Source organism: Hevea brasiliensis, chromosome 18, assembly GCF_030052815.1.
Source record: "Hevea brasiliensis isolate MT/VB/25A 57/8 chromosome 18, ASM3005281v1, whole genome shotgun sequence".
Classification (NCBI taxonomy): Eukaryota; Viridiplantae; Streptophyta; class Magnoliopsida; order Malpighiales; family Euphorbiaceae; genus Hevea; species Hevea brasiliensis.
This window is the reverse complement of record NC_079510.1, coordinates 52,032,948-52,046,519: the sequence shown is the minus strand read 5'-3', so window position 1 is coordinate 52,046,519 and position 13,572 is coordinate 52,032,948.

Sequence of the window (13,572 nt, the reverse complement as noted above, 5' to 3'; positions counted from 1 at the left end):
CAATCTTTCTGGATAAGTCATGTCCTTATTATGAAGTATCCTCGATTGTGAACCTATTTATGATACTTTGTGCTAGAAATATTGTCACTCATATTCTTAACATCTTAAGAATAATATTTCTAACAAAATATCAATGGACCTTTTCTATTACACATAAATATATTATGTAAACGGAAAAGTGGAAATGCCTTTTATTATTAAAAATATGTACAAGATACATACTAAATGATATGCTCTAGGGCATACTACTAACAATCTCCCACTAGCACTAGAGCCATTCATTACAATATCTTAGACCTATCTTCTCAAGATGTCGGTCTAACTGAGCTTGTGACAAATGCTTAGTGAATGGATCGTGGTTTTTCACCGATGTTATTTTTCCGCATGGCTATATCGCCTTTGCCCAACTATATGTCTGATAATGTGGTAGTGCCTTTCTATGTGTTTGGATTTTGGGTGAGACCTTAGTTCCTTAGCCTGTATGACTGCTCCATTGTTGTCACGATGTAGTGGAACTGACTCAATGGAAGGAACTACTGTAAGTTCTCACACGAACTTCTTTATCCAAATAGCTTTCCTTTGCGACATCGATGCCAATATACTCGACCTCAGTAGTGGAATCTGCAATGCGTGCTCGCTTGGAACTCTTCCAACCGATCGCACCTCCATTACAAATGAACACATATCCGGTAGACTTTCTATCATCGATATCCGATTGGAAATCGTAATCGTATAACCATCCAATTGCAAGTCTCCACTCCATAAATCAAGAATAAATCCTTAGTTCTTCTCAAGTACTTAAGGATATTCTTGATACTATCGATGTTCCAAACCTGGATTGGATTGATACCGCTAGTCAAACTAACGAGATATGCGATATCCGGCCTAGTACACAACATTGCATACATTAAACTTCCAATAGCGGAAGCATATGGAATCCTGGCCATCTTATCTCTTTCTTCAGGTGTCTTTGGAGACATCTCTTTAGAAAGGTGGATACCATGTCTCACTGGTAACAATCCTCTCTTGGAATCAAGCATGTTAAACCTCTTTAACACCTTTTCCAAGTATAGACTTTGGGATAAACCAATTATTCTTTTCGCTCTATCACTATAGATGCGAATCCCAAGAATATAGGTTGCCTCCCCTAAGTCTTTCATGGAGAATGTATTTGACAACCATACCTTTATAGTCGTCAACATACCTGTATCATTACCCATCAACAGTATGTCATCCACATATAAGACAAGAAAAGTGATAGCACTGTCACTAACCTTCTTATATACACATGGCTCATCCTCATTTTTGATAAAACCAAAAGATTTAATGGCTTCATCAAAACGGATGTTCCAACTCCTCGAAGCTTGTTTCAACCCATAAATGGATCGCTTTAGCTTGTATACTTTGGAACCATCTTGGGATTCAAATCCTTTAGGTTGTTCCATGAAAATGTTTTCTTCAATGTATCCATTGAGAAAAGCTGTTTTGACATCCATCTGCCAAATCTCATAATCATAGTATACAGCTATTGCTAATAAAATCCTAATTGATTTAAGCATGGCAACAGGCGAGAAAGTCTCCTCATAGTCTATTCCTTGCCTTTGGCGAAACCCTTTCGCTACTAGCCTTGCCTTATAGGTCTCTACCTTCCCATCAGAACCAATTTTCTTCTTGAAAACCCATTTGTTCCCTATAGGTACAATACCTTCAGGTGGGTCAACAAGATCCCAAACTTGATTCTTATACATGGAATCAATCTCGGATTTCATAGCATCAATCCATTTTGAAGAGTCTATATCTGATATAGCTTCTTCATAGGTAAGTGGATCATCTCCATGATCTACTTCTTCATGAGTAGACAACTCTTGTTCTTCTTCATGAAGAAAACCATATCTCAACAGTGGGTGAGATACCCCAGTTGTTCTACGAGGAACAGCTGTAGATGTTTCATCAACGGGTATAGGTTGACTAGATGGATCTATATCCATCTGATATGTTGGTTGATCAGAATTCTCCAATTCTAACTCTATTTGCCTTCCTTTGCCTCCTTCTTGAACAAACTGTTGTTCAAGAAATATGGCATCTCTACTTATCACAACCTTTTGTGAAGTAGGCAAATAAAAATAATATCCAAAACTATCTTTTGGATATCCAACAAATCGACATTTTTCTCGATCCGTCTCCAATTTATCAGTGTTCAGCTTTTTGATATAAGCTGGACAACCCCAAATCTTAACATGCTTAAGACTTGGTTTTCTTCCATGCCATATCTCATAAGGTGTGAAAGAAACTGATTTTGATGGAATCCTATTCAGAATATACAAAGCTGATTCTAATGCAAATCCCCAAAAGGAGATTGGCATATCAGTATAGCTCATCATACTACGTACCATATCCAATAGGGTACGATTTCTCCTTTCAGATACACCATTTAGCTGTAGCGTTCCTGGAGGAGTCAGCTGAGAAACAATGCCATGCTCTCTCAAGTATTCATCAAATTCAGTACTCAAATATTCACCTCCACGATCTGATCGAAGAGCTTTAATATTCTTTCCTGTTTGATTTTCTACTTCAGATTTAAATTCTTTAAACTTTTCAAAGGATTCATGTTTGTATTTCATCAAATACAAATACCCAAACCTTGATTTATCATCAGTAAAGGTAATAAAATAATGAAAGCCCCCTCTAGCCATTTCTTTAAACGGACCACATACATCACTATGTATTAGTTCCAAAATATTTTCAGCTCTTAGCCCTTGTCCAACAAAGGGTGATCTAGTCATTTTGCCTTGAAGGCAAGATTCACAAGTTGGAGTAGGCTCAGAGCCCAATGAGGATAGAATCCCCATTTTCTCCAATTTTGCAATCCTATCTTCTGCAACATGACATAACCTTAAGTGCCAAATATATTTTGAACTTGAGTTGGTTTTCACCATGGCATTGCATTCATTTAGATTGCTATACTCTGGCCAGTGGAAACACTTTCTTACTGGCAATGGAAACACTTTCCTATTGGCAATGGAAACACTTTCCTATTGGCATTATCAGCTTTAGTCTTCCTTTTCTGTTTAGCTATTTTCTTGGAAGGACCAGGAATCTGAGGTTTCTTTTTCTTATTGCCCTTCTTCTTGTTGGACTTTCCAGCAGAAGAAAATGCAACCAAAGCTACCTCTTTTCCTTTATTGCCTGGCATATTCTTTTGGGCAATAACCAGCATGTTGAGTAAACCAGCTAAGGTGCATTCCTGTTTAATCATATGGAAATTTGTCACAAAATTCCCAAAAGACTCAGGAAGGGACTGAAGGATCAAATCCGTCTGTAGTTGGAAATCCATGTTGAAGTCAAGATGTTCCAACTGCTCAATTAGCCGAATCATCTTGTGGACATGATCCCCAACATTCTGTCCCTCAGACATCCTCATACGGAATAACTGTTTAGATATCTCATACCTAGCATTCCTGCTGTGCTCACCATACAACTCTTGTAGGTGAAGGAGGATCTCACTCGCACTCTGCATGTTCTCATGTTGCTTCTGTAACTCATTACTCATAGAAGCAAACATGTAACACTTAGCTCTCATATCATGCTCCTTCCACTTGTCCAAAGTTTCATGTTCCTCTTGTGTGGCCTCTGGAGGTAAGGGACCAGGAACATTTGAATCTAGAACATATCCTATATGTTCAAGGTTCAGGACAAGTTTCAAATTTCTTAGCCAATCAGACAGATTAGGTCCTGTCAACCTGTTGTGATCAAGTATGCTTGCAAGGATATTGGATGGTGGTGGTTGTTTTGTGATCATTTTTATCAGAAAATTAACTGCAGAAAATAACCAGATTAATTAGTAAATGTATCATGTAATTAACCAAAATGATTATGGTCTTTTAATCAAATTGGTCCTCCCACTAACTTAGCGAATCCTATACTTCCAAAGTAGAAAACGGAAATCCTAGTTGGATGGATTTCTAGTGGGTGATTGAATTCTTATAATTCTATTGATCATCCTCAGGTACATCCATTATTGGAATTACAATAAACTATAAGTGAGCAACTCTTTGCCCATCACATCTCATGTGAGGTTCAATCCTTTACCTAGCCCCTAATGCTCAAAATCTGTGTACATCTATTATTGACTTATCTTGCATTAGTTAAGTTGATCCCATTGAGTCAGTAATTATGCAAATAATTTTAATGTCCTCAGGTACATCCAATATTGGCCACTAAACCATTTACATATTTACAACATCTCATGCTTAACAATTATTCTTAAGAAAATCTCTTAAATTAATTGCATCTTATGCAACTATTTAAAATTTCTTAAAATAATTGCCCCAATGGAGGGCCTATGTTATAATTACTTTAATTATAGCATTTCCAACTTAATCATTTGTTTGGAAGATTTTATGGTCATTCTATTTACTATTAAGGTCTCACTTTGCACATTATCCATTTAGCATGCATATATCATATAATTGCATACATTCCCATACATCTCATGCATTCATGGATAAGCAGTAAATATGGTATGATCATGGACTTTCTAAGGGATTCAATTCTGAGCCACCAAGAATTGAATCAGGGCATTCACAGGTGCATTTCATTCATTCATTTTACAAGAGTTGCTGAAGGAGTACATAATCAACACTTGATATTGAATTCCTCCCACTGGTCCCACCAATGCTCTTGACCTCCTTGAACTTCTTGCAATCCAATATTACATAGTAATCCTTGGCATACCAAGGCGAATTTACAAGAACTTAAATAAATGAAATTACAACCCATTAATATTACAAACTTAATAATACATGCCCAAAATAAATTAAAATAAATTAATTAATTTACAATCCCAAAGAAACATAAAAGAAATAAATCCAATCACATTGGTCTTTTATAGTCCATGATCATCCATCATGCATATCACTATTTAACAATTAAATAAAACATACATTCTTAAATTAAATTGAATATCTCATATTCAACTTAAAAATCCAGATTTGAATATGATTCAAATAAATTTAAAAATTCAGATTTGAATCTCATTCAAAGCAAATTAAAAATTCAGATTTGAATCACATTCAAACAACTTCAAAAATTCAGATTTGAATCACATTCAAACATTTTTTAAAAATCAGATTTGAATCACATTCAAATATTTTTTAAAAATCAGATCTGAATTTTATTGAATCAATTTTAAAAATCAGATTTAAATATGATTCAAACAACTTTAAAAATTCAGATTTGAATCACATTCAAACAACTTTTAAAATTCAGATTTGAATCACATTCAAACAATTTTTAAAATTCTGATTTGAATCATAATTTAATTGTGTGATTAAAACAACTAATTAAACACTTTAATTAGTCAAAGAATAGGCCTTATATCATACAACAATTGCAGAATTAAAAGCCAAACCTTGAATCACCCAAGGAACCATTGTTGCCGCACCAATGGTGGCTTCACTATGTGCCGCCACACCTCATGATCCAACCAGCAATGAATCTCTTGATCTCATGATCAAACACACAATTAAATTATATAATCAACAATCTAAATGGCAAATATAGTGGCTCGATACCAATTGAAGGAGCGGAGGCGTGAAAAACACAAGATTATACCATTGAATTCAAAAATTTTCACCTAGGGTCACATGCACCATGCAAGATTTATTTTTATCTATTTGATTTCAATGATAAACAACATATTAAAACTCTTTTAATATGTTTTTGGATCTGTATTTGCCATTTAAGATTTTAAAATTAATCAGATTAATTTTAGAACCCTAGATTAAATCAAGAACGATTACACTAACCTCTTGATGTGCCGCAATGTTCACGCCTTTGAGATTCGTCTTCAGGACACCAGATGTTGTCCCTCTAGCTTGTCCACACCAAGAACACCTATGGCAGCCCTTGAACAGCTTCTAAAGCCTTTTCTATTAATTAGAAATTCAAGTTCTGCCTTTTAAGAGATTAGAGATGTAAACAGGACACTAGAAACAATTTATAGTGTTCTTAATTCAAGAGATTGATGGCTAATCTCTTTGAATTGATGAGAAATGAAGAGAAATAGCTGGAGAGGCTCAAAGTGGCGTGACAATTGAGAGGAGAGGCTGCTGGTTATGTTTTCTTTTCATAACCACACTTAAATAGCTAGGTTAACACATTAAACCCTTGCCACATGTCACCCTTTGATTAGCTCTAGGTTTAAGTGACCCAATCACATTGTGCCAAGTGTCAAACCTATATTTAATCTTGATTTTAATCATCTTACATGATTAAAAAAACATTTGGCAAGCTTATGTGTAATCCCATGTGTCACCATCTCATGGTGCCACGTGTCACACTGCAAAATGACCAAAATGCCCATATGTCTTAATTTTGAGTTCTTAACCCAAAATAATTATTTTCTTCTTCTAATTAATTTATATCAAATATAAATTAATTAATTAATCTCTATTAATTAATTTCTCATCAATTAAATTCATATTTAAACACTTTAAATATAAATTTAATTTATACTACACATCCAATAATCTAGATTTGGTTTCAAGTCATGCTAGGGACTTTGCAATTTAATTGCAAACCAAATCTATTTAATTAATCAATTAAACTCTTTAATTAATTAATTAAATCATATTTAAATAGGTGATAACTTGTGTATGTGTGTGACTTACTAGGCTCATCACTAATTGGCAATGAGACATGATATCAACTCTTAATATCATCAGAACTCTTTCTTACCATAAATGATTTCTCTAAATCATTTTATGAACCTCATAGACCATGGTTAACACCTAGCATAGCATGCCATGGCCACCCAATTAGTAATAAGATTTACCTTAAATGAACCTATAATCATATGTTACCATGTACTAGAATCTCTCTGTTACAAAATCCCAACTCAAGAGTCATGGTTTATGTCAAACTCCATTTGCTATGAATATTATGTTCTCTTTTAATTCCAGTTCTTGATTAAAAGATTTTCTCATCGAAACTCTTTCTCGAATAAATCTATCTGTCTGCCAGAACTTGAAACATCAAGAACAATTAAATGAACATAGGATTTTATCTTTATTTACTTAGAGGAACAGATTCCATCTTGATCAACACCTACCTCCATATATAACTAGTAGGAGCCAACACATGCACATATACCCATACATAGTACAAGTATGAAAGCAGTATCAAACTCAAACAAAATATATACAAGATAAGCGTGCTATCTCGTGTCTAAAGATTATATGCACTGATATGATTTATGACAAAACATTGACAAGAGTAAACTCCATGTGCTTGTCATAAGTGTCACTGGTTCGGCCTACTTATCATTTATAAGTGCCTATCATGTTTGTTATATGGCATGAGACTCACCATTCCATCTTATTTATATCTCATATAAATAACTTGGGAACAAACATGAATACAATCTTTCTGGATAAGTCATGTCCTTATTATGAAGTATCCTCGATTGTGAACCTATTTATGATACTTTGTGCTAGAAATATTGTCACTCATATTCTTAACATCTTAAGAATAATATTTCTAACAAAATATCAATGGACCTTTTCTATTACACATAAATATATTATGTAAACGGAAAAGTGGAAATGCCTTTTATTATTAAAAATATGTACAAGATACATACTAAATGATATGCTCTAGGGCATACTACTAACATATTCCGCATGAGAATGTCTGAGGGACATAATATAAAAGAACATGTCCACAAGATGATTCAACTTATTGAGCAGCTGGAACATCTTGATTTTCACATAGATTTCCAACTGCAGACGGATCTAATCCTTCAGTCCCTGCATGAGTCATTTGGAAATTTTGTGACAAATTTCCATATGGCAAAGCAAGAGTGTACTTGGGCTGGGTTGCTTAACATGCTGGTTATTGCTCAAAAGAATATGCCGGGCAATAAAGGAAAAGAGGTGGCTTTGATTGTATCTTCTTTTTTTGCTGAAAAGTCCAAAAAGAAGAAGGGCAATAAGAATAGGAAACCTCAAATTCATGGACCTTCCAAGAAGATAACCAAACAGAAGGGCAAGATCGAAGCTGACAAAGGTAAGGGAAAGTGTTTTCACTGCTAGAAGGATTAGCACTGAAAAAGGAACTGCTCGGAGTATCTTGCTTCTCTGAAGGACAAGAAGGATAGACCTTCAGAAGGTATGTCTGTGTCTTGTTATTTAAATTCTGATGATACTCATAATTCATCTACAGTTTGGGTTTTAGATACTGGTGCTAGTTCTCACATTACTTTTGATATGCAGGAATTAGCAAGTAGTAGCAGCTTACAGTCATGAGATATTAGACTCCGGGTTAGCAATGGCTCAACTGTTGAAGCTTTAGCCATAGGATCTAAATCTTTATTTATGTGTGGACATGTTTTGTATTTAAATAATATTTTGCATATACCTGATGCTTTTAAGAACATCATTTCTATATCTAGTTTGACTAGAAATGGTTATGAATTTCAGTTTACAAATGATGTTTGCAATATTTATTTTGGAAATAAATATGTTGGCTCGGGTTATAGGCATGATGGACTTTACTATTTAGATAATAATGTTAAATACAAATCTAATACAAGCAATCTAAATGAATGTAATGCCATGATGAAAATCAACTCAAGTTTAAAATATATTTGGCATTTAAGATTAAGTCATATTGTAGAAGATAGAATTGCAAAGCTGGAGAAAATGGGGATTTTATCCTCATTGGGTTCTGAATCTACTCCAACTTATGAATCTTGCCTTCAAGGCAAAATGACTAGATCACCTTTTGTTGGACAAGGGTTAAGAGCTAAAAATATTTTGAAAGTGGTACATAGTGATGTATGTGGTCCATTTAAGGAAATGGCTAGAGGCGGTTTTTATTACTTTATTACCTTTACTGATGATAAATCAAGGTTTTGGTATTTGTATTTGATGAAATACAAACATGAATCCTTTGAAAGTTCAAAGAATTTAAATATGAAGTAGAAAATCAAACAGGAAAAAGTATTAAAACTCTTCGATCAGATCGTAGAGGTGAATACTTAAGTACTGAATTTGATGAATACTTGAAAGAGCATGGCATTGTCTCCCAACTGACTCCTCTTGGAATGCCACAATTGAATGGTGTATCTAAAAGGAGAAATCGTACCCTATTAGATATGGTACGTAGTATGATGAGCTATATTGATATGCCAATCTCCTTTTAGGGATTTGCATTAGAATCAGCTTTACATATTCTGAATAGGATTCCATCAAAATTAGTTTCTTCCACACCTTAAGAGATATGGCATGGAAGAAAATCAAGTCTTAAGCATGTTAAGATTTGGGATTGTCCAGCTTACATTAAAAAACTGAACACTAATAAATTGAAAACCAGATAAAAAAAAGGTTGATTTGTTGGATATCCAAAAGAAATTTTTGGATATTATTTTTATTTGCCTACATCACAAAAGGTTGTGGTAAGCAGAGATGCCATATTTCTTGAACAATAGTTTATTCAAGAATGTGGCAAAGGAAGGCAAATAGAGTTAGATTGGAGAATTATGACCAATCAACAGATCAAATGGATATAGATCCATCTAGTCAACCTATACCTATTGATGAAACATTTACAGTAATTCCTCACAGATCGACCAGGATATCTCACCCACCAGTGAGATATGATTTTCTTCATGAAGATGAACAAGAGTTGTTTGCTCATGAAAAAAAAAATCATGGAGATGATCCTATTACCTATGAAGAAGCTATATCATATATAGACTCTTCAAAATGGATTGAAGCTATGAAATCCGAAATTGATTCCATGCATAAGAACCAAGTTTGGGACCTTGTTGACCCACCTGAAGGTATTGTACCTATAGGGAATAAATGGGTTTTTAAGAAGAAAATTGATTCTGATGGAAAGGTAGAGACCTATAAAGCAAGGCTAGTTGCGAAAGGGTTTCGCCAAAGGCAAGAAATTGACTATGAGGAGACTTTTCGCCTATTGCCATGCTTAAATCAATTAGGATTCTATTAGTAATAGCTGCATACTATGATTATGAGATTTGGCAGATGGAAGTTAAAATAGCTTTTCTTAATGGATACATTGATGAAAACATTTTCATGAAACAACCTAGGGGTTTTGAATCCCAAAAATGTAGTTTTATAAAAAATGTGAATAAACCATGTGCATATAATAAGGTTAGTGATAGTGCTGTCACTTTCCTTGTCTTATATGTGGATGACATTCTGTTGATAGGTAATGACATAGGTATGTTGACAACTATCAAGGTATGGTTGTCAAATACATTCTCCATGAAAGACTTAGGAGAGGTAACCTATATTCTTGAAATTTGCATTTATAGGGATAGAGCGAAAAGAATAATTGGTTTATCCCAAAGTCTATACTTGGACAAGGTGTTAAAGAGGTTTAACATGCTTGATTCCAAGAGAGGATTTTTACCAGTAAGACATGGTATCCACCTTTCTAAAGAGATGTCTCCAAAGACACCCGAAGAAAGAGACAAGATGGCCAGGATTCCATATGCTTCGGTTATTGAAAGTTTGATGTATGCAATGATGTGTACTAGGCCAGATATCGCATATGCTGTTAGTTTGACTAGCAGGTTTCAATCCAATCTAGGTTTGAAATACTGGATAGATGTCAAGAATATCCTTAAGTATTTGAGAAGAACAAAAGATTTATTCTTGATTTATGGAGGTGGTGACTTGCAATTTGATGGTTATACTGATTCTGATTTCCAATCAGATATCGATGATGGAAAATTTACCTCTGGTTTGTGTTAATTTATAATGGAGGTGCAATCAGTTGGAAGAGTTCCAAACAGAGTACGACTACTAATTCCACTATAGAGGTCGAGTACGTTGCTGCATCAAATGCTGCAAAATAGGCTGTTTGGATAAAGAAGTTTGTGACAGAACTTGCAATAGTTCCTTCCATTTAGTCAGCAGTTTGTCTCTACTGTGACAACAATGGAGCGGTCATACAGGCTAAGGAACCATGGTCTTACCAGAAATCCAAACACATAGAAAAGCGCTACCACATTATCAAAGAGATAGGTAAGCGAGGCGATGTAGCCATGCAGAAAATAGCATCAGCCGAAAATCCAGCCGATCTATTCACAAAGCCTATGTCACAAACTCAGTTAGACCAACATCTTAAGAAGATGGGTCTAAGATATTATAATGAATGGCTCTAGTGCTAGTGGGAGATTGTTAGTAGTATGCCCTAGAGCATATCATTTTATATGTATCTTGTACATATTTTATTAATAAAAGGCAATTTCACTTTTTTATTTACATAATATATTTATGTGTAATAGAAAATGTCCATTGATTTTTTGTTAGAAATTCTATTCTTAAGTTGTTAAGAATATGAGTGACAGTATTTCTAGCACAAAGTATCATAAATTTGTTCACAATCGAGGATACTTCACAAAGGATGTGACTTATCCAGAAAGATTGTAATCATGTTTGTTCCCAAGGTATTTATATGAGATATAAATAAGATGGAGTAATGAGTCTCATGCCACATAACAAACATGATAGGCACTTATACATGATAAGTAGGCCAAACCAGTGACACTTATGACAAGCACATGGAGTTTACTCTTGTCAATGTATTGTCATATATCATATCAGTGCATATAATCTTTAGACTTGAGATAACACAGTTATCTTGTCTATAGGTGATTTGAGTTGGATATTGCTTTCATACTTGTATTGTGTATGGGTACATGGTCATGTATTGGCTCCCATTAGTTATATATGGAGATAGGTGTTGATCAAGATGGAATCCATTACCCTAAGTAAATAGGGATAAAATCCTATGTTCATTTAATTGTTTTTAATGTTTCAAGTTCCTAGCCAGGACAGACAGATTTAGTCAGAAAAGAGTTTCTGACAAGAAAATCTAATTAATCAAGAACTAGAATTAAAAGAGAACATAATGTTCATAGCAAATGGGGTTTGACATTAACCATGACTCCAGCTCGAATTGGGATTTTGTAATGGAGAGATTCTAGTGCATGGTAACATATGATTAAAGGTTCATTTAAGGTATTTCTTATTACTGATTGGGTGGCCTTGGCATACTATACTAGGTGTCAACCATGGCTACGAGATGCCTGAAATGATTTAGAGAAATAATTTACGGTAAGAAAGAGTGCTAATGATATTAAGAGTTAATATCATTTCTCATTGCCAATAAGTAATGAGCCTAGTAAGTCATACATCTATACAAGCTAATCACCATTTGAAATGTGATTTAATTGATTAATTAAAGAGCTTAATTAATTAATTAAAGAGGTCTAGTTTGCAATAAGATTGCAAAGTCCCCAGCATGACTTGAAACTAAATCTAGGTTATTGGATGTATAGTATAAATTAAATTTATATTTAATATAAATTTAATTATGAGAAATTAATTAATGGAGATTAATTTATTAATTTATATTTGATATAAATTGATTTAAAGATGATAAATTATAATTTTGTGTTGAGAACTCAAATTAAAGAGTAAGGGCAAATTAGACATTTCACATGATGACATGTGGCACCATGAGATGGTGACACATAACACCAAATGAGCTTGCCATTTGTCTTCCAATCATGCAAGACGATAAAAGTCAAGATTCAATCTACCTTTGACACTTGGCTTGATGAGATTAAGTCAACAAAAGTAAGATTAAATCTAGTAGTGACATGTGGCAAGAGAGTTAATGAGATTTTAACCTAAGTATAAAAGGAAAAGAAAGAAGAAATAAAATCAATTCTTCTTCCTCTCTTCAAAGTGGATGGCGCCTTGGTGAGTCAATCTCCTCTCTTCTTTTCTCACTTGATTCAAAGAAAAATCCCTTGTTTTCTTTGAATTAAAATTGCTAGAAAAGGTTTCTAGTGTCCTAAATACCCATTAACCTTCACTAAAGCACTAAACCCCATCTTCAAGTGGTTGGCAATGCTTAAGAGGCAAAATTTGGGGCTGCCATAGTTGCTTCTTGGTGTGCTTGTGGTAGACAAGCTAGAGGGATAATATTTGGGGTCCTAAGAACATCCTAAGATTACATCAATCATGCATCAAGAGGTTAATACCTAAAAATCCCTCTTTTAGTTAGGGTTTGATTGAATTAAATGTTAATTCATAATTTTTAATGGAAAATGAAATTTTAATGCATGCTAAAATATGTTTTGGTATGTAATTGGGCATTGGAAATTGATCAGGTTCATAAGAAACTTGGTGTGGTGCATGTAACTTTAGAAATAATTTTTGAAATTCAAGGTTCTAATGCCCAATAAACACGCTTCCACTCCTTCAAAACATTCCTTAAGCTTCTGAAAGCTTTTCTCACACCCATCTGACCAGAAAAATGAGACATTCTTTCGAGTCAACCGTGTCAGAGAAGCTGCTATCCTGAAAGAATTTTGTACAAAATGCCTATAATAACCTGCTAAGCCTAGAAAACTTTACACCTCAATGACTGTAGTATGCCTAAGCCAATCAGTTACTGCTTCAATTTTCTTAGAATCCACTTAAATACCTTCACTAGAGATCACATGTCTCAAGAATGAAATAC